General features: G+C 44.6%; 1 protein-coding gene across 3 annotated transcripts in view; it reads left to right on the top strand.

Moving 5' to 3' along the window:
- Window positions 1-26,348, top strand: part of LOC126108851 (alpha-mannosidase 2) — an 880,291-nt gene that overhangs the window by 143,565 nt on the left and 710,378 nt on the right. The gene's annotated exons all lie outside the window — the stretch shown is intronic.

The following is a 26,348-nucleotide window of genomic DNA, read 5'->3' on the forward strand; positions in this document are numbered from 1 at the left end:
TTAATAGTGAGATTTGTTTCTGAAGCACTACGAAATTCAGTAAAATAAGGTTTAGTCTTGGACTACCTCAACAATCATCTCAAAAGCTACTTGAATTTACGCAATTTAGAAATAAGAGATTTAACTTTGAACTTAAATTGAATGATTCTGAAAAATTAACAATAGTAAAATTTTGTACGTACCAAGCTGAGCTGCAGTCACAGGTAAGCTAAAATATGTTAACAAAACTCGCACTCTTAATTTGTTTGCTGGCGTTTGAATTTCAACGACACTCAGGTTCATTCCGGAAAAGGAAGGGACCCTGCTTGTTAATGAAATTGGGACAATGAGCAACAAAGGTTCATGCTAAGTTGCTGTATTTTTGTGATGCAACAGTTTTAAAAGTTTGAAAGCTGAGGTCTGCCATACAGTACTAAAACTTTACGTGCTCCCAGTCTTCCTTGTTGGTTGACTGAAGGTTTGAAGCCGTCGATCGAGGAGGTGGCGACAGTCACTCATTGTCGGCCGTCGCTGTTGCAGAAGCTGGATGTTGGCGCGCCTTCTTCTCGACACGGTCACCAGACGAAACGGGCTCTTGATGTGCTCCAGCTAATGCTTCCCGGCCACGACACCGTGTCAGAAACTATCATCGCAAGTCGAGCGCAATTACATGCTGCCAAACCCCGAAAGCGCGGCAACTCGCGGGAGCTTCACACAACACACCTGCTCCACTGCACCACCCCAGCCAGACTCTGCTCTGCCCGCGCTCCACGCGGCAGAGTTAACACTACCAAAGATCCTAAACACTTTGGCTCTCCACACGACCTATCGATGTATTCGTTCGATAGTATAGTTTTCCCTAGGCCAGACCCAGCGTTTAAATACAAATAATATTCACAAAACAAACCAATTATACATCGACATAAATGCATATATATACAAATAGTAAAACAATTACAATGTACAAAGACACACAAATGTTATATCTTCAGGTAACAAAATAAGGAAAAAATGTATAGTACAATAGATGGAAATAGGAGGATATGCATTTCCGGCGTTACAGGCTCATCTTTAACTTACGTGCGGCTATTTTTAAACCGTGTGACCCATTCGTAACACCGAGTACGGCTTATGCACACATCACTGTAGGATTCCTTGGTGTGTCTCTGTAAAAGTTTTCTTGAGTCTGACGCAAAGTTAAATGCCAACACGTTGCTCCTCTAACTCTGCCATCTCGAAATTCGGAAACTGTGCGACACAGCGTTCTACACAATACAGCACTGAACAATAAATAAGAGGCGTAGAACAATGAAACTTCCGGCAGTTACACATTGAACGCAGGCGTGTGCAGGCCTGCCATCCGCATTTCGCTCCAACACACAATTGTTTCCGGAATTTTTTTGAATAGGCGTCATATAGGGGCGTGGGGAATCTCGTGGAGGTTCCCTCTGGTTCTCAGTATAACACGAACTGTGTCTAGCTATGTCCGGCCTGTAGGCTGGTTTCTACATCTACGCATACGCTCCGTGAGCCACGGTACAGTGTTTGGCGGAGGTTAGTCCTGGCACCACAGTAAACGTCTCAGTGGCACGCAACACCTCTCTTGTAGCGTCTGCCGCTGGAGTTCGTTGATCATCTCCATAACGCTCTCGCGCCGACCAAACGAACCCATGACGATACGCGCCACTTTTGTTTCTGTCTTCTCTGTCTCTCTCTCTCTCTCTAACCCCCTGCCTGTCTCTTGCTTCTGCTGAGCCTTCTTGTTGGATCTCCTCTTTCTGTCTCTCTCTCTCTCTCTCTCTCTCCCTCCCTCCCTCCCTTTCTCTCTCCCCCCATGTCTTTCTTCTACTGACTTCTTGTTGGACTTTCTCTTTCTCTCTCTCTCTCTCTCTCTCTCTCTCTTTCCTCCTCTCTCCATATGCCTCCCTCTCTCATTCTCTCTCTCTCTCTCTCCCTATGTACTGCACGCCATCTCTCTATATCTCCTGCTCACCCTTCCTGTTGGATCTCTTCTTGTTGTCTCTCTCTCTCTCTCTCTCTCTCTCTCTCTCTCTCTTTCTCTACTGCCATCTCTCCCCCACCCCTCCCCCTATGGCTTTCTTCTCCTGACCTTGTTGGATCTTCTCTTTCTGTCTCTGTCTCTCTTTCCTCCTCCCTCCCTATCCCTCCCTCCATTCTCTCTGTCTCTCTCTCTCTCTCCCCCCCCCCCCTCTGCACTGCATACCCTCTCTCTATTATCATCTGCTGACCCTTCTTGTTGGATCTCCTCTTTCTGTCTCTCTCTCTCTCTGTCTTCCTCTCTACTGCATGCCCTCTGTCTCTATCTTCTGCTGACCCTCCTTGTTGCATCTCCTCTTTCTGTCTCTCTCTGTTGCTCTTTTCTCCTCCCTCCCTTCTTGTTAGATCTTCTCTTTCTGTCTTTCTCTCTCTATTTCCTCCGCTCGCTCTCTCTCTCTCTCTCTCTCTCTCTCTCTCTCTCTCTCTCTCTCTCTCTCTCTAACTCCACTGCACACCCCCTCTCTCTCTATCTCTATCTTCTGCCGATCCTTCTTATTGGATCATCTCTCTCTCTCTCTCTCTCTCTCTCTCTCTCTCTCTCTCCCTTCTGTTGATCCTTCTTGATAACGGAGCCAGAGTGATTAGCAGTAACGATTCCTGGATCGAACGTGTTTCGTACTTGAATTACGACGGGTTGGGAATATTGTCATCTTGTTTTAGTCGAAAATTCCCGAATAATATAGGGCGTATGCGGGCGTCCACTATCATTTGGAGTTCCCAGTCGGTTGTGCTCCAATTACGGCAAGTGAGAGAGAAAGACAGAGAGAGATACAGACAAATTTGGCGAGAGGTATTCATGTGCGTATAAACCCCTTCCCTCGAAAATTCTATGCTTCATATCTCCTCTGTGTTACCACAGATAGCGTGACGCTAATCTCATTTGTGCCGAGATTGCAGTACACGGGAGATGCTAATTTGCGTCTACCGCCCTGAGTAGACTGCTTAAGTTCTGTTTCTACAACGTCTATCACAGTGGCTCGGTGAGACCACTTCTGTCATACAAAACAATGGGCATATTCAAATATAGAGTATTTACTCAAACAAAATGTTTTCTGGAATGTTTTCTTAACTTCAACAATCTTTTATAAAATATCGACAATGAAGAATGTGTACTTGCAGTGAAAGCCAAAATTTTTGTGTGTGATATGTAAGTAGAAACTAGAAGATGTGCATTTTCTGTGAAAAAATTATGGTAAAGTTTCAGTTAATCAACATATATTTTATGATTTTTCTGATCTGTTTTTTCGCTTTGTTCCTTATTCTGTCCTCGGAGTCTTTCCCGACGGCATACATGAATAAAACGTTCTCGGTTTTCCAGCCGCGTCAATTCGAATAAAATGGTCGAGCTTTCGATGGCCATCTCCGCCGTCGTCGTCAGGAGTTCACTGACTGCCTGGGCTGTTACGGTCTCTCGCTTATAGAGGCACGATGACGTCATCAGCGGCCAATCAGATCGATCCAATGTGGCGCGCGCGCGCGCGCGTAAGTCGACCGGGGCAGCTGGCAGAGCTGTTGCCCGTGGCAGCAGCGGTGACGTCAGGTGGCGCTAGGGGCAGGCGCCACGTTTGAAACTGCCGCTCCCGCGTCGCGCATCTGTCTCTGCTTTCTTTCGATGTCCAGCGCCCGCCCGCACGTCCTGCTGTGTGTGTACATATGGTCTCTGTTAAAATTGTTGTTGTTGAAACGAATCTCGGCCGCTTCCTTTATAACGAGAGTCCCAATATGCAATACGAGGTGCGGCTAGAAAAAAACCGGACTGATGCTGGAAAAAACATTTATTTACAATTTCATGTTATCTCCTTCAATGTACTCTCCTCCTCGGTCTCTACACCGCTCCATACGAATTTTCCAGTGTTCGTAGCAATGCTGCAGATCATTTTCGGTAAGTCCATACATTACTTCCGTCGCTTTTTCTTTTACTGCTTCAACAGTCTCAAATCTAGTTCCTTTCAAAGCTGACTTGACTTTAGGGAAAAGAAAAAAGTCACAGGGGGCCAAATCAGGTGAGTAGGGTGGATGATCTAAGATGGGAATGTTGTGTTTTGCCAAAAACGTCTTCACTGACAACGCACTGTGAGCTGGGGCATTGTCTTGGTGAAGGATCCGTGACTTTTTTCTCCACAAATCGTTCCGTTTTCTCCGTACTCGCTCACGTAGGGTAGCCAGGACGCTAATGTAGTAATGCTGATTCACTGTTTGTCCCTCTGGTACCCAATCAATGTGCACAATCCCTTTGATGTCAAAAAAAAAAAACAATCATCATTGCCTTGAATTTCGATTTTGACATTCGTGCTTTTTTTTTGTCGTGGAGAACCAGGAGTTTTCCAATGCATCGATTGGCGTTTAGTTTCGGGATCGTAAGTCAAAAACCACGATTCATCGCAAGTAATAACATTTTGTAAGAAGGTGGGATCACTTTCAATGTTTTCCAGGATGTCAGAACAAATCATTCTTCGGCGTTCCTTCTGTTCAATTGTGAGACACTTTGGAACCATTTTTGAACACACTTTGTTCATGTTGAAACTTTCATGAAGAATCTGCCTAACACTTTCCTTGTCAACTCCTGTTAACTCAGACACTGCTCTGATTGTTAAACGGCGATCTTGCCGAACAAGTTTACCGATTTTTTCAATGTTTGCATCAGTTTTTGCTGACAATGGTCTGCCAGTGCGAGTGTCATCACTGGTGTCTTCGCGGCCATCTTTAAATCGTTTAAACCACTCAAACACTTGTGTTCGCGATAAACAATCATCGCCGTACACTTGTTGTAACATTACAAACGTTTCACTTGCAGATTTTCCTAGTTTGAAACAAAATTTGATGTTAACACGCTGTTCTTTCTGTACACTCAACATTTTCCGACGCACAGACAAAACGTCAACTACTTAAAACAGACGCCACGGGCAGACTGAATGCAGGAGGCAGATGAAACTCGAGCAGTAGGCGGAGCGAGAGTCACGTGACAGGCCACGCGACTTTCAGCCTTATTGCATTCGTTTTATTGTTTCACCAGTACTAGTCCGGTTTTTTTCTAGCCACACCTCGTACGCATGAGCCAACACTATTGTGTTTTCGAACTGTATTTTATGTCAGTTTTCTAGGCAATGCTGCGCTATGGCCGACTTGTCAAGCTCCCTTTGTTTTATATGCCGCTTGTGCTCAGTACAACGCTCCGCGACCGTGCGAATTGTTTGCCAGATATACACGCTGCCTCATTCACAGGGTACACCATACACACCGGACACTCGAAGAGCAATGTCGTCCTTAACTGGGCGCAACGTATCTCGTATCTTGGGGGCGGGCCGGAACACTGGTCTTAGCCCATGTTTCTGCAGCAGACGTCCCAAGTAGATGCCCCACAGTATGGCAGGAATGCAGTCCGTTTGGCCTCTTCTACTGATTCACCAGGTGTCTTTCGTCGGCGGCCGTTGAAAGCGTTTGCGATTTCTCTTTTCCTATATCCATTTTCCCCGAAAACACGTTTTCAGTTCTGCAATTCAGACTGTAGGCGGTCGTCGTCAGAGATAATCTTGGCTCTATGAACCAACGTGTTCAGGACAGCTTTCTTGTGTACAGGGTGGTGGAAACTATTGCCGTTCAAGAACCGGTCAGTGTGTGTTGGTTTCCGGAACACTGAGTGACCAAGCTGACCTCCTGCCTTCCGCTCAACCAAAACATCGGAGAATGGTAGCTTGCCGTGCTTCTCCATCTCGGCAGTAAATTTAATGTTGGGATGGACACCATTCATGTGATCGACGAACTACTGTACTGTATCTTCACCAGAAGGCAATGTCAGGAAGGTGTCATCAACGAATCGTAGAAAGCAAGCAGTAAGTTAGGACGTCTGCTGCAGAAACATGGGCTAAGACCGGCGTCCCGGCCCGCCCCCAAGATACGAGATATGACAACATTACAGAGAAAAATCAGCTTTGACGTTTCACGAGGAACAGGATGTACTGAATAAAGGGCTCGGTATCTTCATCACAGTTTTGGAGTAATCGGCAGCGTCGTAGATTGCAAATTCAGCGGCGTGGTGTGCGCTGGTTCGAAACCTGTTGAGATGTACAATTTTTTTGTATACCTAAATCATTTAAATATGAAATTTATTAAATATCTGGTAATTAACTCATACTTAACTATCATTTTTTCAATAAAAATGCACGTCTTCTGGTTTCTAATTATATATCAGACGCAGGAATCTGGTTTTCATTGTAAAAACGCACTCTCACTTATTGATATATTATAAAACATTGTCACAGATTTTGAAGGTAAGAAAACTAATTAACTTTTTTGGAGAAAAATGAAAAACCAAACACTCTTTGTTTCAATATGACCAGTGTTTTACAAGAGAGATCAGGTCTCACGCGAGCCAGAGTGATAAGCGTAGTAAAAACACAGGAAACGATTTTCACGGCGTCGTGCACGCTGTACGAATGTCGCACTTTTGCAATTGTCACCGTACCTCTGCTATCTGAACCGAATATAATTGATCTGGAGCCAACTTAATGCATTTATTTCGAGAAATAACACGGTATTTAAGATGCCAAAAGTACTGCGAGTAATGCACGGAGCTCTGTGACACGTCACTGCCGAACGATGGCGAACTGCAGAACAGCACGTCACAAAAGAGGAGGACGAGGAGGAAGTGTGGATATTTTGGTGGCTCCCTTCATCGCCTCATTATCAACATAGCAGTACTCAAATGAATTCACCCGAGATCGATGTGGAATAAGTTCAGAGATTACCAGCCGACTGGCTGCAGTACCTTCAGTGGCTTCAGTACCCAGAACAACCACCTCTGGCCGTAATAACGGCCCTGATACACCCGGACATTGAGTTAAACAGAGCTTGGATGGCGTGTACAGGTACAGCTGCCCATGCAGCTTCAACACGATACCACAGTTCATCAAGAGTAGTGACTGGCGTATTGTGCCGAGCCAGTTGCTCGGCCACCATTGACCAGACGTTTTCAATTGGTGAGAAATCTGGGGAATATGCTGGCCAGGGCAGCAGTCGAACATTTTCTGTGTCCAGAAAGGCCCGTACAGGACCTGAAACATGCAGTCGTGCACTATCCTGCTGAAATGTAGGGTTTCGCAGGGATCGAATGAAGGGTAGAGCCACGGGTCGTAACACATCTGAAATGTAACGTCCACTGTTCAAAGTGCCGTCAATGCGAACAAGAGGTGACCGAGACGTGTAACCGATGGCACCCCATACCATCACGCCGAGTGATACGCCAGTATGGCGATGACGAATACACGCTTCCTATGTTCGATCACCGCGATGTCGCCAAACACGGATGCGACCATCACGATGCTGTAAACAGAACTTGGATTCATCCGAAAAAATGACGTTTTGCCATTCGTGCACCCAGGTCCGCCGTCGAGTACACCATCGCAGGTGTGATGCAGCGTCAAGGGTAACCGCAGCCACGGTCTCCGAGCTGATAGTCCGTGCTGCTGCAAACGTCGTTGAACTGTTCGTGCAGATGGTTGTTGTCTTGCATACGTCCCGATCTGTTGAGTGAGGGATCGAGACGTGGCTGCACGATCCGTTACAAAAAGATGGTTCAAATGGCTCTGAGTACTGTGGGACTCAACTGCTGTGGTCATAAGTCACTTAGAGCTACTTAAACCTAACTAACCTAAGGACATCACACACATCCATGCCCGAGGCAGGATTCGAACCTGCGACCGTAGCGGTCGTGCGGTTCCAGACTGTAGCGCCTTTAACCGCTCGGCCACTTCGGCCGGCGATCCGTTACAGCCGTGCGGATAATTTGCCTGTCGTGTCGACTGCTAGTGATACGAGGCCGTTGGGATCCAGCACGGCGTTCCGTATTACCCTCCTGAACCCACCGATACCATATTCTGCCAACAGTCATTGGATCTCGACCAACGCGAGCAGCAGTGTCGCGATACGATAAACCGCAATCGCGATAGGTTACAATCCGACATTTAGCAAACTCGGAAACGTGATGCTACGTATTTCTCCTCCTTACACGAAGCATCACAACAACGTTTCATCAGGCAACGCCGGTCAACTGCTGTTTTTGTATGAGAAATCGGTTGGAAACTTTCTTCATGTCAGCACGTTGTAGGTGTCGCCACCGGCGCCAACCTTGCGTGAATGCTCTGAAAAGCTAAATCATTTGCATATCTCAGCATCTTCTTGCTGTCGGTTAAATTTCGCGTCTGTAGCACGTCATCTCCGTGGTGTACCAATTTTAATGGCTAGTAGTGGACAATACTGTTTTGGTCAAGAGGTGGAACATGTTATTTTTTGCATCAGATCGACCTAACAACCGTAAGGCCTGACTTTTATCACGTATTATTTCGTAGTGTTCAAAAAATAGATGACATTCAGCGTTATGTTGTTCTCTGCTTGTCGTTTTTTGCGTCTTTACTACAACTGTTCACATCAATGCATGTTTATTAGATCAAGTGTCTGGCCAGTACTTTCCAACCCAAAGGCGCCAGTAGAGCTCTTGTCCTGTATTATCGCTGAGACGATGTTCGTGTAAAGCAGAGCATAAAACGTGTCCTGATTATCGTACTTGACTGTACTCGAGACAGCTCCACGTGGAACGAAATCCAATGAGATACCAGCAAACGCGGAAGAATACATAGTGTGGTGTCACCGCCAGACACCACACTTGCTAGGTGGTAGCCTTTAAATCGGCCGCGGTCCGTTAGTATACGTCGGACCCGCGTGTCGCCACTATCAGTGATTGCAGACCGAGCGCCGCCACACGGCAGGTCTAGAGAGACTTCCTAGCACTCGCCCCAGTTGTACAGCCGACTTTGCTAGCGATGGTTCACTGACAAATTACGCTCTCATTTGGCGAGACGACAGTTTAGCATAGCCTTCAGCTACGTCATTTGCTACGACCTAGCAATGCGCCATATTCAGTTACTATTCTGAACAGATAATATTGTGAATCATGTACCGTCAAGAGCGACGTTCATCATTAATGGATTAAAGTTAAGTATCAAACTAGCTACGTCCGCTTTCTAAATTCTAATTCCTTGTCATGTTCCAGACCTCACGTCAGTATAGTCATTCCCTCCTCACACCAGCCTGCGTGAGCGAAAACGCGTGCATTTCGGCCTCCTCTAGCAACACGGTGTTGGCTCTTCTGCTAACACAAAACATAGTGTAATGTGTACATGAGGTTTACTCTTATGATGAACGGCGTATAGTGTATGAAACATCTGTTACGTCGCTAAAGGTGCATCTGGACAAAACTTGAGCATGTCCTGTAACGGACGTTCCTTTGTACCGCGTGACTCACAAGAGACCACGACCTTGGGATCACGGATTTCCTTCAAACGTTCTACAGCTTTAGTAGGCCATTAGAACATTTTGTGCAATTAGTAAGTTGCACTAAACTGAAAACTGCGAGAAAATCGCAAGAGAAGTGTTTCGCGTTTTTAACGTAACTGTCGTATCCGTGCGTAGGTGCTGCAGGTTCGAGTTCATGGCGGACAACAGGCTAGCGTTCGAGCTTCACGAACCTGTATGAGGCGACGGCTCGACTACTGCTCAAACCTTCATTTTCGTAGTGCAAGTGTAAATTCAGTGATAGTGAAAAATTTTGCACCCACCCTATTCGCTCTTGGTACATTAGCAACGTCTCACCACTAGCAAGCAGGTTAAGTGCCAACTGGGGCCTGTCTATGTGTCTGCAGCTCGAAGCGTCGACATCCAAAGTAGTTCCGGGTGCCTTACCAGACTGCATGTACGTATAGGGGATTTAGCAAATCACAACAGGCATACATTTTCGGCAAAACACTATACGTTTCTTCATTCACTTGTCTATAGTTATAAGTTCGTTTATTCTAATATTTAAGTTTAACTTAAAATAGTAACTAGTGAAATAACATGAAATTCACTAAAACTTCATGCAAATACACGTGGCTTTTTTCAATTATACAGAGTGGCCCATTGATAGTGACCGGGCCAAATATCTCACGAAATAAGCATCAAACGAAACAAACCACAAAGAACGAAACTTGTCTAGCTTGAAGGGGGAAACCAGATGGCGCTATGGTTGGCCCGCTATATGGCGCTGTCATAGGTCAAATGGATATCAACTGCGTATTTTAAAATGAGAACCCCCATTTTTATTACATATTCGCGTAGTACGTAAAGAAATACGAATGTTATAGTTGGACCACTTTTTTCGCTTTGCGATTGATGGCGCTGTAACAGTCACAAACGTATAAGTACGTGGTATCACGTAACATTCCGCCAGTGCGGACGGTATTTGCTTCGTGACACGTTACCAGTGATAAAATAGACCGTTTACCAATTGCAGAAAAGGTCGATATCGTGTTGATGTATGGCTATTGTGATCAAAATGCCCAACGGGCGTGTCCTATGTATGCTGCTCGGTATCCTGGACGACATCATCCAAGTGTCCGGACCGTTCGCCGCAGAGTTACGTTATTTAAGGAAACAGGAAGTGTTCAGCCACATGTGAAACGTCAACCACGACCTGCAACAAATGATGATGCCCAAGTAGGTGTTTTAGCTGCTGTCGCGGCTAATCCGCACATCAGTAACAGACAAATTGCGCGATAATCGGGAATCTCAACAACGTCGGTATTGAGAATGCTACATCGACATCGATTGCACCCGTACCATATTTCTATGCACCAGTAATTGCATGGCGACGACTTTGAACGTCGTGTACAGTTCTGCCACTGGGCACAAGAGAAATTACGGGACGATGACAGATTTTTTGCACGCGTTCTATTTAGCGACAAAGCTTCAAACAGCGGTAACGTAAACCGGCATAATATGCACTACTGGCCAACGGAAAATCCACGATGGCTGCGACAAGTAGAACAACAGCGACCTTGGCGGGTTAATGTATGGTGCGGCATTACGGAAGGAAGGATAATTGGCCCCCATTTTATCGATAGCAATCTAAATGGTGCAATGTATGCTGATTTCCTACGTAATGTTGTACCGATGTTACTACAAGATGTTTGACTGCATGACAGAATGGCGATGTACTTCCAACATGATGGATGTCCGGCACATAGCTCGCGTGCGGTTGAAGCGGTATTGAATAGCATATTTCATGACAGGTTGGATTTGTCGTGGAAGCACCATACTGTGGCCCGAATGTCGTTACACGTATTGCCGAATGCATTCGGGTTAACGGACATCATTTTGAGCATTTACTGCATTAATGTCGTATTTACAGGTAATCACAGTGTAACAGCATGCGTTCTCAAATATGATAAGTTCACAAGAGTACACGTATCACATTCGAAAAACCGAAATAAAATGTTCAAACGTACCTACGTTCTGTATTTTAATTTAAAAAACCTACCTGTTACCAACTGTTCGTCTAAAATTGTGAGACATATGTTTGTGACTATTACAGCGCTATCACAAAGCGAAAAAAGTGGTCCAACTAAAACAATCAATTTTCTTTACGTACTACACGAATATGTAATAAAAATGGGGGTCCCTATTTAAAAAAAAAAAACGCAGTTGATATCCGTTTGACCTATGGCAGCGCCATCTAGCGGGCCAACCGTAGCGACATCTGGTTTACCCCTTCAAGCTAGACGAGTTTCGTTCTTTGTAGTTTGTTTCGTTTGACTCTTATTTCGTGAGATATTTGGCCCGGTCACGATCAATGGTCCACCCTGCATTGCCTCTCAAATGTCATATAAATTAAATTATATAAACAGTGATTTAAAAAATATAGAGTAAAAATTCATCAATTAAATTCAATATTTCTTCTGTTACCCAAGGATTTCTATTAGCCCTCGTCTTTTTACCTACCTGATCGTCTGCTGCCTTCACCACTTCATCCCTCAGAGCTACCCATTCTTCTTCTACTGTATTTCTTTCCCCCATTCCTGTCAATTGTTCCCTTATGCTCTCCCTGAAACTCTGTACAACCTCTGGTTCTTTCAGTTTATCCAGGTCCCATCTCCTTAAATTACCACCTTTTTTTTTTGCAGTTTCTTCAGTTTCAATCTGCAGATTCACAGCAATCTGCAGAAAGGAGAAAATATAAAAATGCAGTAAATGAAGCAGACAAAAAGGAATACAAACGTCTCAAAAATGAAATTGACAGGAAGTGCAAAATGGCTAAGCAGGGATGGCTAGAGGACAAATGTAAGGATGTAGAGGCTTGTCTCACTAGGGGTAAGATAGATACTGCCTACAGGAAAATTAAAGAGACCTTTGGAGAGAAGAGAACCACTTGTATGAATATCAAGAGCTCAGATGGCAACCCAGTTCTAAGCAAAGAAGGGAAGGCAGAAAGGTGGAAGGAGTATATAGAGGGTTTATACAAGGGCGATGTACTTGAGGACAATATTATGGAAATGGAAGAGGATGTAGATGAAGACGAAATGGGAGATATGATACTGCGTGAAGAGTTTGACAGAGCACTGAAAGACCTGAGTCGAAACAAGGCCCCCGGAGTAGACAACATTCCATTGGAACTACTGACGGCCTTGGGAGAGCCAGTCCTGACAAAACTCTACTATCTGGTGAGCAAGATGTATGACACAGGAGAAATACCCTCAGACTTCAAGAAGAATATAATAATTCCAATCCCAAAGAAAGCAGGTGTTGACAGATGTGAAAATTACCGAACAATCAGTTTAATAAGTCACAGCTGCAAAATACTAACGCGAATTCTTTACAGACGAATGGAAAAACTGGTAGAAGCCGACCTCGGGGAAGATCAGTTTGGATTCCGTAGAAATGTTGGAACACGTGAGGCAATACTGACCTTACGACTTATCTTGGAAGAAAGATTAAGAAAAGGCAAACCTACGTTTCTAGCATTTATAGACTTAGAGAAAGATTTTGACAATGTTGACTGGAATACTCTCTTTCAAATTCTGAAGGTGGCAGGGGTAAAATACAGGGAGCGAAAGGCTACTTACAATTTGTACAGAAACCAGATGGCAGTTATAAGAGTCGAGGGGCATGAAAGGGAAGCAGTGGTTGGGAAAGGAGTGAGACAGGGTTGTAGCCTCTCCCCAATGTTATTCAATCTGTATATTGAGCAAGCAGTAAAGGAAACAAAAGAAAAATTCGGAGTAGGTATTAAAATTCATGGAGAAGAAGTAAAAACCTTGAGGTTCGCCGATGACATTGTAATTCTGTCAGAGACAGCAAAGGACTTGGAAGAGCAGTTGAACGGAATGGACAGTTTCTTGAAAGGAGGATATAAGATGAACATCAACAAAAGCAAAACGAGGATAATGGAATGTAGTCAAATTAAATCGGGTGATGCTGAGGGAATTAGATTAGGAAATGAGACACTTAAAGTAGTAGAGGAGTTTTGCTATTTAGGGAGTAAAATAACCGATGATGGTCGAAGTAGAGAGGATATAAAATGTAGACTGGCAATGGCAAGGAAAGCGTTTCTCAAGAAGAGAAATTTGTTAACTTCGAATATAGATTTAGGTGTCAGGAAGTCGTTTCTGAAAGTATTTGTATGGAGTGTAGCCATGTATGGAAGTGAGACATGGACGATAACTAGTTTGGACAAGAAGAGAATAGAAGCTTTCGAAATGTGGTGCTACAGAAGAATGCTGAAGATAAGGTGGGTAGATCACGTAACTAATGAGGAGGTATTGAATAGGATCGGAGAGAAGAGAAGTTTGTGGCACAACTTGACTAGAAGAAGGGATCGGTTGGTAGGACCTGTTCTGAGGCATCGAGGGATCACAAATTTAGCATTGGAGGGCAGCGTGGAGGGTAAAAATCGTAGAGGGAGACCAAGAGATGAATACACTAAGCAGATTCAGATGGATGTAGGTTGCAGTAGGTACTGGGAGATGAAGAAGCTTGCACAGGATAGAGTAGCATGGAGAGCTGCATCAAACCAGTCTCAGGACTGAAGACCACAACAACAACAGAGTAAAAATTAAGTTTGAGTAGATGTCGAAGCGTCGCCTCACATACTTCAGTCTCACGACCATCGTCCGCTAACCACTTTTTTTTCCTGATCTCATTTTGTTCGTTAACGTTCGTTGCATTTGTCCGGGGTCGAGGTCCCATGACACCTACTCAGGTTCGTAGTTGATCCCTTCACTCAGGTTCTTTTAATTTTTTAATTTTTTTTATTACAGTGGGCAGCTAACCCTCTGACCGAATACGCTGAGCTACCGTGCCGGCATCCACTTGACCACCATGTACTCTAGCAGTCAGCAACTCCGCGCAGGTACATCAGTTACGTAATAGACGCGTAATACTTCTCTTGCGATTTTGTGGGAATTGCCAGAATAGTGTACCTTATTACTTGCACATTATGTAGTTTCGATGGTATGCTAAAGGTGTGCAAAATTTGAAGTAAATATTGTAACATCCCCAAAAAATATTTTGAATGACAATTTTTTAAATATAAATGGAGCCAAGAGTAACCACCCGGGAGAAAAATGAAAGAGAAAAGAGACGAAAGTGTAACCTCCCAGAGAAATTTTGAAAGACAATAATTAAATGTTAAAAATAGCAATCTGACCCATGTATAAGCTGCCCACAAGATATGAAAGTGAATTTAATAAGAATGAATAAAATCTCAGTGACAATGAAAACACAAATAGACCGAAATGTCGATCTTTAGGCCCTGGTTAAACTCAAATTCTTACCTCAGTAAAACTGGATCTGCTCTTTTTTTTGCCATAGCTGGAGGAAATGCATCGCAAATATAATTTTGAATTTAAGGGAAACTTTTCTTTAAGGAAATGCAAGGGTGATATTATTTCAAAAAGGATTGTTTGTTAAAAATGCTCAGTTTGAAAGCAAATTATTATTGGGGCGATTCTTGAACAAATTAATTACACTTAAGATCCATTACAATACATTATTAGCTGAGCGCAAAGCTGCTTCATTACCTTATTTAACAATATACGTCGTCTTGAATCCCGACCATAGAGCCATGTCGACGCCCGCCGACTCCTCACACACAACACCGACTGTCTCTCGCGTACTACTAGCACCGACTAATACACTCCTGGAAATTGAAATAAGAACACCGTGAATTCATTGTCCCAGGAAGGGGAAACTTTATTGACACATTCCTGGGGTCAGATACATCACATGATCACACTGACAGAACCACAGGCACATAGACACAGGCAACAGAGCATGCACAATGTCGGCACTAGTACAGTGTATATCCACCTTTCGCAGCAATGCAGGCTGCTATTCTCCCATGGAGACGATCGTAGAGATGCTGGATGTAGTCCTGTGGAACGGCTTGCCATGCCATTTCCACCTGGCGCCTCAGTTGGACCAGCGTTCGTGCTGGACGTGCAGACCGCGTGAGACGACGCTTCATCCAGTCCCAAACATGCTCAATGGGGGGCAGATCCGGAGATCTTGCTGGCCAGGGTAGTTGACTTACACCTTCTAGAGCACGTTGGGTGGCACGGGATACATGCGGACGTGCATTGTCCTGTTGGAACAGCAAGTTCCCTTGCCGGTCTAGGAATGGTAGAACGATGGGTTCGATGACGGTTTGGATGTACCCTGCACTATTCAGTGTCCCCTCGACGATCACCAGTGGTGTACGGCCAGTGTAGGAGATCGCTCCCCACACCATGATGCCGGGTGTTGGCCCTGTGTGCCTCGGTCGTATGCAGTCCTGATTGTGGCGCTCACCTGCACGGCGCCAAACACGCATACGACCATCATTGGCACCGAGGCAGAAGCGACTCTCATCGCTGAAGACGACACGTCTCCATTCGTCCCTCCATTCACGCCTGTCGCGACACCACTGGAGGCGGGCTGCACGATGTTGGGGCGTGAGCGGAAGACGGCCTAACGGTGTGCGGGACCGTAGCCCAGCTTCATGGAGACGGTTGCGAATGGTCCTCGCCGATACCCCAGGAGCAACAGTGTCCCTAATTTGCTGGGAAGTGGCGGTGCGGTCCCCTACGGCACTGCGTAGGATCCTACGGTCTTGGCGTGCATCCGTGCGTCGCTGCGGTCCGGTCCCAGGTCGACGGGCACGTGCACCTTCCGCCGACCACTGGCGACAACATCGATGTACTGTGGAGACCTCACGCCCCACGTGTTGAGCAATTCGGCGGTACGTCCACCCGGCCTCCCGCATGCCCACTATACGCCCTCGCTCAAAGTCCGTCAGCTGCACATACGGTTCACGTCCACGCTGTCGCGGCATGCTACCAGTGTTAAAGACTTCGATGGAGCTCCGTATGCCACGGCAAACTGGCTGACACTGACGGCGGCGGTGCACAAATGCTGCGCAGCTAGCGCCATTCGACGGCCAACACCGCGGTTCCTGGTGTGTCCGCTGTGCCGTGCGTGTGATCATTGCTTGTACAGCCCTCTCGCAGTGTCCGGAGCAAGTATGGTGGGTCTGACACACCGGTGTCAATGTGTTCTTTTTTCCATTTCCAGGAGTGTACATGCAACTGCTTCGCAACAACTGGACTCTCGCGCGCTACTACTCTCTCGCAACTGAGCTGGCTATATGCTCTCTGGTCAAGGATTGTTATGGCTCACCACCGCTGCGTACGCGTTTCAATATGTCATGCCAACATCGTCGGTTCCCTTTGCAAGTAATTGCAGCGCACTGTACTAGCCCCGGGTGAACTTTGTGACTCCCGGTTGCGATGGGGCGGTAAATCAGATAAGAAGTACGGTTGCAGTGAATTCAGACGAATGTACATATACAAAAGTTGATTAAAAATGTTATTGCAAATTTTGGCTCTCGCGTAAGTCTCAGGGGACGATTTCCACACGGTGCATTACTACACTTGCACACCCGCGCATTTCTTATAGTTTTTTAATTAATTATTAACTCAGACATAAGTACAGTTTATGCTGTTGTTGTTGTGGTCATCAGTCCTGAGACTGGTTTGATGCAGCTCTCCATGCTACTCTATCCTGTGCAACATCTCCCAGTACCTACTGCAACCTACATCCTTCTGAATCTGCTTAGTGTATTCATCTCTTGGTCTCCCTCTACGATTTTTACCCTCCACACTGCCCTCCAATGCTAAATTTGTGATCCCTCGATGCCTCAGAACATGTCCTACCAACCGATCCCTTCTTCTAGTCAAGTTGTGCCACAAACTCCTCTTCTCCCCAATCCTATTCAATACCACCTCATTAGTTACGTGATCTACCCACCTTATCTTCAGCATTCTTCTGTAGCACCACATTTCGAAAGCTTCTATTCTCTTCTTGTCCAAACTAGTTATCGTCCATGTTTCACTTCCATACATGGCTACACTCCATACAAATACTTTCAGAAACAACTTCCTGACACTTAAATCTATACTCGATGTTAACAAATTCCTCTTCTTGAGAAATGCTTTCCTTGCCATTGCCAGTCTACATTTTATATCCTCTCTACTTCGACCATCATCAGTTATTTTACTCCCTAAATAGCAAAACTCCTTTACTACTTTAAGTGTCTCATTTCCTAATCTAATTCCCTCAGCATCACCCGACTTAATTTGACTACATTCCATTATCCTCGTTTTGATTTTGTTGATGTTCATCTTATATCCTCCTTTCAAGACACTGTCCATTCCGTTCAACTGCTCTTCCAAGTCCTTTGCTGTCTCTGACTGAATTACAATGTCATCGGCGAACCTCAAAGTTTTCACTTTTTCTCCATGAATTTTAATACCTACTCCGAATTTTTCTTTTGTTTCCTTTACTGCTTGCTCAATATACAGATTGAATAACATCGGGGAGAGGCTACGGGTTGTCTTACTCCTTTCCCAACCACTGCTTCCCTTTCATGCCCCTCGACTCTTATAACTGCCATCTGGTTTCTGTACAAACTGTAAATAGCCTTTCGCTCCCTGTATTTTATCCCTGCCACCTTCAGAATTTGAAAGAGAGTATTCCAGTTAACATTGTCAAAAGCTTTCTCTAAGTCTACAAATGCTAGAAACGTAGGTTTGCCTTTTCTTAATCTTTCTTCTAAGATAAGTCGTAAGGTCAGTATTGCCTCACGTGTTCCAACATTTCTATGGAATCCAAACTGATCTTCCCCGAGGTCGGCTTCTACCAGTTTTTCCATTCGTCTGTAAAGAATTCGCGTTAGTATTTTGCAGCTGTGACTTATTAAACTGATAGTTCGGTAATTTTCACATCTGTCAACACCTGCTTTCTTTGGGATTGGAATTATTATATTCTTCTTAAAGTCTGAGGGTATTTCGCCTGTCTCATACATCGTGCTCACCAGATGGTAGAGTTTTGTCATGACTGGCTCTCCCGAGGCCATCAGTAGTTCAAATGGAATGTTGTCTACTCCCGGGGCCTTATTTCGACTCAGGTCTTTCAGTGCTCTGTCAAACTCTTCACGCAGTATCTTATCTCCCATTTCGTCTTCATCTACATCCTCTTCCATTTCCATAATATTGTCCTCAAGTACATCGCCCTTGTATAAACCCTCTATATACTCCTTCCACCTTTCTGCCTTCCCTTCTTTGCTTAGAACTGGGTTGCCATCTGAGCTCTTGATATTCATACAAGTGGTTCTCTTCTCTCCAAAGGTTTCTTTAATTTTCCTGTAGGCAGTATCTATATTACCCCTAGTGAGATAAGCCTCTACATCCTTACATTTGTCCTCTAGCCATCCCTGCTTCGCCATTTTGCACTTCCTGTCGATCTCATTTTTGAGACGTTTGTATTCCTTTTTGCCTGCTTCACTTACTGCATTTTTATAGTTTCTCCTTTCATCAATTAAATTCAATATTTCTTCTGTTACCCAAGGATTTCTATTAGCCCGCGTCTTTTTACCTACTTGATCCTCTGCTGCCTTCACTACTTCATCCCTCAGAGCTACCCATTCTTCTTCTACTGTATTTCTTTCCCCCATTCCTGTCAATTGTTCCCTTATGCTCTCCCTGAAACTCTCTACAACCTCTGGTTCTTTCAGTTTATCCAGGTCCCATCTCCTTAAATTCCCACGTTTTTGCAGTTTCTTCAGTTTCAATCTGCAGTCCATAACCAATAGATTGTGGTCAGAATCCACATCTGCCCCAGGAAATGTCTTACAATTTAAAACCTGGTTCCTAAGTTTATGCTAGGGAACAAGAATTAGGCGACTATTATACAAAAATCAGTTTTTCACGACACAGTTCAATCACTGTTTACTGGAGTTGTTCTTTTCCTTCATACAATGAAATTAGCACTGATGAGACAGTTTACATTTATACTTTAATAATAATTTGACTCCGAGCCCCCAATAGCAGTAATGTAGGCTGCTATAAACGAAAATTACCAGGTGTACCGGTATGAAAGGGCGTTTTTTTTTGTGAAAATGAAACACTAATTTTGAATTGAAAACTAAAAACATTTTATTCAAAGTACTGACCATTGCTTTCTATACATTTTGACCACCTTTCTGGCGATTTGTGGACACCACGCCAATACAAATGTTCGTCTTTTGAAGCAAACCAATCAGACACCCAATTTTCGATTTCTTCGTAGGAATCAAAGTGTTCCTCAGCCAATGCGTGTCCAATTGATGAAAAAAAAATGGTAGTCGGAAGGGACCAAGTCTGGTGAATACGGCGGGTGGGGTAGCAGCTCCCAACCAAGTGATTTGATTGTATCCTGATCCAGTTTTGCTTTGTGTGCAGGTGCATTGTCGTGTAAAAAAAATACTTTGCCATGTCTTCTGGCCCATTCTGATTTTTTTTTCGATCAATACATAGTTGAATTTGATCATTTGTTGTCTGTAGCCATCAGTATTCAAAGTTTCACCGGGTTTTAGAAGCTCGTGATACACCACACCTTTCTGATCCCACCAAACAAAGAGCAGTGTCTTCTTGCCGAATCGATCTGGTTTTGCAGTAGGTGTTGATGGTTGTCTCGGATTAACCCGTGATTTTTCCCGTTTAGGATTCTTAAAATAAATCCATTTTTCATCGTCAGTAACAATTCGATGAAAAATTGATTTTCTTTCATGTCTTTGAAGCAAAATTTGACAAATGGTTTTTCGGTTTTCCATCTGTGTTTCATTCAATTCATGTGGCACCCATTTTCCACACTTTTGGATCTTTCCCATAGCTTTCAAACGGTCAGAAATTGTTTGTTGTGCAACATTTATCATTGCTGCCATTTGCTTCTGACTCAAAGTATCATCTTCATCCAATATTGCTTGCAATTCGGCGTCTTCTAACTTGTTTGGTGGTGTTCCACGTTCCTCATTTCTTACATCAAAATCATTATTTCTGAACCGTTGAAACCATCTTTTGCACGTTGCTTCTGATAGAGCACGATCGCCATATGCGTCAACAAGCATTCAATGCGACTCTGCAGGACTTTTTTTCAAATGAAAACAAGAAATTAATGCTTTCCGCAAATCATCACTTTCTGGTACAAAATTTGACACTGTTAACACGATGAAAACATATGATGTTTGTTCCATGACTTGATGTATACTATCTTCGACAGATGTCATACCAACCAAACAAAAAAAAATTAAGACTCGGTCACAACAATTGTTCCCTATCGACTCATTTGTATCTTAACGCTCATTTCATACCGGTACACCTGGTATTTAAGTAATTCGAACAGAACCGTAAGTCCCACTGTGCTCTTTGTTTGGCGCGAAATCACAGATCGTCACATGTTGACTTACACCGATGTGTACCTCGTAATTCGTACTCACACAAATAATTTTAGCACTTCAGTTCACCAAATATATGTTTGCACACTTGCACTATTAAACAATACTCTTTGTCGAAATAAATTTTCAAACGACCACATGGCCCACCCTCAATTGGGGCTTGCTCGCCACCCACCGTCCAAAACGACTGACCAACGACTGACCCCTGGGGAAGATGGCCGCTCGGACGCCAACCCCCTTCCCCTGGTTATGCAAGTACCAATCTCACCAGTTAAGGTTACAAATTTTGATACATACATCCCTCGACAGTAATACGTACACTACCGGAACCGCGCTAAAATGTACATCTGATTCACTACGTTACCTTAATTTCTAGGATTATTCTATCGCCCGTAAATCAAGTTTTAGTTTTTGCCACTTGGCGCAAATTTGTTTGTTGTCATCTGTGCTACAAAGTTTTAACATAGAACTGCATGTAGCACCGCTTTTAGACGTAATCTATAGCGATCTACAATCGCGCTGCTCAAAATTTTCTTATCTATAATAATTAATTAACTATGGGCGATAAATATTAATAGCAATTTGCAAACAATGAAAACTATTGCAAGTTAAGTGTATAGTATAACTTAACGACTTTAAAATACGTGTGATGCGCCCCAAAATATTATATGGTGCCGTCCTTTACGTTATGAATTTTCTACAGAATTTTATAAACAATTTTCCCTCAAACTTTGTTTATTGCTCTTTACGGGCTTAATTATCGATGAATCTTAACATATGACTACGGCACTCGATCCGGTATGACGAAACGTTTTTAATGAGTGCTCACTCATCCCTGTAAGTTGTTGTTTACTATTTTTATTGATCTTTCAGTATTGGTGATATTAACCGATTTTGAGGTTACTGTAACTTTTGAGTCTCGTGACTTGAAATAAAGATCCATCTTTCAGAAGGTGCATATTGCTGACCGCAATCCACTGCAGCATCGCTCTTCACCGTAAGTTACGTAGTTTTCGCGTAACGCGCGAAAAAACAAACAATGGCCCAAGCTGCAGGCCACGTGGCCGACTGGCAGTGGAGACCGTTGCAAATTTTCCGCGAATCGCGCACCATGTAGCGCGCTCGCCCTCCACAAAGCAATCCTTGCAAACTAGGAATATTCATCTAGTAACGGGGGTTTGTACCGTGACACGGTTCCTGTGCGATTACTGATCCTTATTGTATGCCCAATGTGCCGTGTCAGTCCGTAAACTTACCCCGCCAAATCATAGAAATAAAATTAAGTATCTCAATGAAATAAATTTAAAAAAAATGTTCGAGCCCTGTCCGGCCGACAGTTTGTGACAGGAAGCTTTTGAAACTCCGCTGGAGAGTTAAAAGAAACATTCTGCGGCAGGATGTTTGAAATATCTGTCCTCAGCGGATGCCCACGTGTCTCAATATCGATGTGTTTTGTCGGTCGGTATTGAGTTTCGGCATTTGCGTGCTACGTGGTATGTTTCAGGCAGTGCCAGTCTTTTGCCTCGCTCTGCCCCCCCCACACACACACACACACACACACACACACACGTACGCACTGTCGCAGTCAGAGAATTCCGAAAACATTTTCGTCCGTCACGTACTTTTCATTGGACCGCGCAGGGGCGGTATCGGTCTAATGGGGCCCCGTGCTTGGGCGCGGCTGCATTTGACGCGGCGTTCGGCTGCAGTTTGCGAGCTCGCATCCGCCAGGAACGGGTGTCGGTCCGGAGCGCAGATACGTCATCGCGGCTCCCCGGCGTCTGTCAAGTGCAGTAATTGCTCGCTTCCCCCCTGCTGACAGATGTAACTGCGCTGCAGTGCGAACCCCTCTTTACTTGACGTGCTGTGAGCTCGCTCCACCGCCGCTGCTCCCCGTAACATAATGATGCCCTCGTGTAAAACAACATTGCACGATAGTAATGAGCCGCGGTAAAAATTGCTGTTTAGAAGAGCGCGCCGCAGCGCGTTGTGTGAAGCAGTCGCCCTCCGTTTCTGGCGGTGGCGCCGCTGTGGCAGTCGCAGCTTTGGTGTCTCCCTCTGGTGGGAAAGGGGAAAGGCTGGCTGTTCACGTGCATTTGAGGGGCGCTGTGAGCTCGCCAGTGGGTCAGTCTGGGTCAGTCTCTCGTCCCCTGCTTGCTCCTCTCTCTCTCGTTCGCATTTGTTAGGCTGTTAGTGTCTGTCGCTCGGAATGCTAGTATGTCTGGCGTTCGGATCAACCTTTAAACAAAGAGTCTTTCCACTCCGCCAGTAAGAGAACTCAGCGAGTGGTCGCCCGGGCTGAGTTGCTGCATCTGGGTCTGCGCGTTAGGCCGCCAGTCTGCTCGAGTTTGTTCAGGCAACGGTCATTGGCGGTTGGATCGGTCGGTTGGTCGGTCGCACACCGAGACACCAGATGACTGGTCCGCCTTGAGCGCCGGCTCATGTGAGGTCGCCACGTGAGTCCAGTGGTCCGCTGCGTATAGCGAGGGGTAGTGGCTTCGCGGCCGACACGAGAGCAACAGGAGTCAACCCACGACGTCGGTCTGGCCGGCGCACACTGCAGGCTGTTAACGAAGGTACAAGCACACGGGATACGTTCCCAGACATGTGAGTGCTTCGAAGAATTCTTAAGGAACGGAGCCCTGTATGTTGTTCTCGACGGTGGGTGTTCATCAGACACAGAGGTATAGTCAGCAGTGCTGCAGGGACGTGTTATAGGACCCCTGTCGTTCTTTGTATACATAAATGATTTGGCTGACATGGTGGGCAGGAATCTGTGGTTGTTCGCTAGTGATGCCGTGCTTTACGGTAAGGTGCCGACGTTGAGTGACTGTGGTAAGATGCAAGACGACTTGGACAAAATTTCCAGTTGGTGCGGTGAATTCCAGCTAGCTCTGAATGTGGAAAAATATAAGTTAATGAGAGTAAGTGGGAAAAACAAATCTCTAATATTCGGATCTGTTTGGCACGAACACGTCTTTCAAATACCTGGGCGTAACGTTGCGAAGCGATATGAGGTGGAACGAGCATATGAGAATAGTGGTAGGGAAGGCGAGAGGTCAACTTTGTTGGGAGAATTTTAGAAAAGAGTGGTTCATCTCTAAATGAGACAGCATATAGGAGGCTGGTGCGACCTATTCTCGAGTACTGCTCGAGTATTTGGGATCCGTATCCAGTCAAACTTAAGAAAGACATCGAAGCAATTCAGAGGCGGGCTGCTAGGTTTGTTACCGCCAGGTTCTGACAACACGTGCGTGCTACGGGGATGCTTTGGGAATTCAAACGGGAATCCCTGGAGCGAAGACGATGTTCTTTTCGACGAACACTGTTGAGAAAATTTAGAGAACCGGCATTTGAAGCTGACTCTGCCGAACGATTCTACTGCCGCCAACATACGTTTCGTGTAACGACCACAAGGATAAGACTCGAGAAATCAGGGCTCATACGAATGGATATAGACAGTGGTTGTTCTCTCACTCTATTCGCGAGTGGAACAGGAAGGGAATCGAGTAGTGGTGGTACGGAGTACCCTCCGCCACGCACCGTAAGAAGAACTGCGGAGTATGTATGTAAATGTAGAAGATCTCTGTTGTTTAACGAGGCAGATTCTAATGGTTGTAGGCTGCAGTAGATATGTGGAGATGAAGGCGACAACAACAATATTGAGGGTGTATACGTGGACAAGGAAAACAAATTCCCGGATTTTTCCCTGGATTTCCCGGTTAAAAATACAGTTTCTCCCGGGTCAAAATACATGTTTTCCATGTTAAGTGACAGTATACTCTTTCTTTGGCAGTGTAATACTCATCAATCCTTTGATTGTTTATGGTTTCATACACTGATGTAGAATTTACTGGCATTTTATAAAACGAAACTCAGGGGGGAGGGGGTAAAAAAAACGTTTGGAAAGATCTTTGATGTGCAGCAACATGGAAGCTGCGTATATTCGTATTACGAAGGTATAAATTTGGATTCCACCAAACACAGCATGTTGCTTTCCGAAGCATTGAAATCGAGATTGCGATGCTAATTTTGTAAGCCAGTCATAGCTCATGTCACGTGATCTCGTCAGCTGATGACAGCACACGACACGTGATGTGGTCAGCCAATAGCAACATCAGTCTTAAGTAGCGCGAACACACAAATAAGATAAGTTAATGGTTTAGATTAATATACATAGTATTCGCATATAATATTGGTCTCGAAGATTAATAAGCTGCAAGGGAAGCTAAGCTTGCACATATAATGTTGATCTTCTTTGCGCGTGTTACACTTCAAGACACATCACACAAATGTGCCAGTAAAATGTTTAATACCAACATAAATCTTTGATCTTCTGGGCTCGAAATTTTTCTTAATGGCTTGTCATCAAAAAGTTGACTTTTAAATGAGAGTCAAACGCTCAGGGATTTAAGAAATTCGTCGTACATTCACGCACATAGTTCATCTTACGTAAAAGGAAATTTGCTTCGAATGTAACCACCATTCGCAATATTTTCCCGTGACCTGTTAGAAATAGGTTCTTTTCGGCAGTTGGCATAGAGAGCGCCAGATAACTTGCGTCACCGCCCTTGCGCAGCTGCGATGACGCAGGAAGCCCGTATGTTCGTACGTGTAAAACATTAAAAGATCTTTCATTATGTCATAAAAGAAACAAGACATCAGAGGATACTTCAAGAGCGTCGGAATTTCGTGCACCATACTAAAATGCATAATTCGGCTTGAAGTGCACTTTCGTTTGTCCAGATTCGGATGTAAATTTTCTTGGAGCACCAGTACTGTATTACCTCATGTTCGGTTCTTTATTATGGCATAATGCCGTAAGTGTACTTGAAATACAGCGAACAGTTGAAACTGGCCAATAGCGTGAAACTAAACATTTCGTTTCAAATAAATTGACTGCCTCAGCAGAAAAGATTAATAAAAGTCAAATTTCTTTAACAAACCGATATAAATAACTACACTGTTCTGCAAGGCGATTAACGCTTGACTGCCAGAAAGGTGGAAATAAAACCTGAAACTAATAACATGTTTTAACCTTCCGTAATTACGTGAACGTATTTTAATTCATTTGATAGCTCCCGGTCACAAAAATCCGTTTCGTTTTCATGTAACGTGAGAGCCATAAACGAAGAGGAAACAACAAAATCACTGAACGTAAACACAGGTCACTTGGAGACGACCCACCTCCCCACCACAACTCAGACTGCTCTGTGCATCAGCCCCGGATTTACTGTATTTCCGAACCGGGGCAGTATTAGATAGTGGCGCCGAGCCACACTTCTAAGGTACGACTCGTACGCGACTAACTGCGCTTGCGCAAGAGCCCGCCCGCAACTGCTCAAACGAATCTAATTTGAACAGCTGTCACGTCACGTTCGTCGGCGGCAATTTGTTGTTATGAAGTATTGCACAGTGTACCTAAAGCCTTTGACCAAGGTTACTAAATAATAAGGTTGGGCAGTAAGCGCTCTGCTCTGCCATTGGCTGGCCTAGTGACGTCAGCGTGGAAGCAAGCGCTCACAAGCAGACGACACGACATGCGCGTTTACGTCAAGTTTTTGGCGGAAGATTTTGTTTATACCAGAAATCAGATGTCTAAACTGCTTTTCTGCTCCTAAAATATTACAGTTAAAACTGATGAGTTATATTCTTTCGCAGCTTATGCCTCACACGTCGGTAAAATGTCAGATCA

The sequence above is a fragment of the Schistocerca cancellata genome, chromosome 11 (assembly GCF_023864275.1).
Source record: "Schistocerca cancellata isolate TAMUIC-IGC-003103 chromosome 11, iqSchCanc2.1, whole genome shotgun sequence".
In the NCBI taxonomy this organism is placed as follows: Eukaryota; Metazoa; Arthropoda; class Insecta; order Orthoptera; family Acrididae; genus Schistocerca; species Schistocerca cancellata.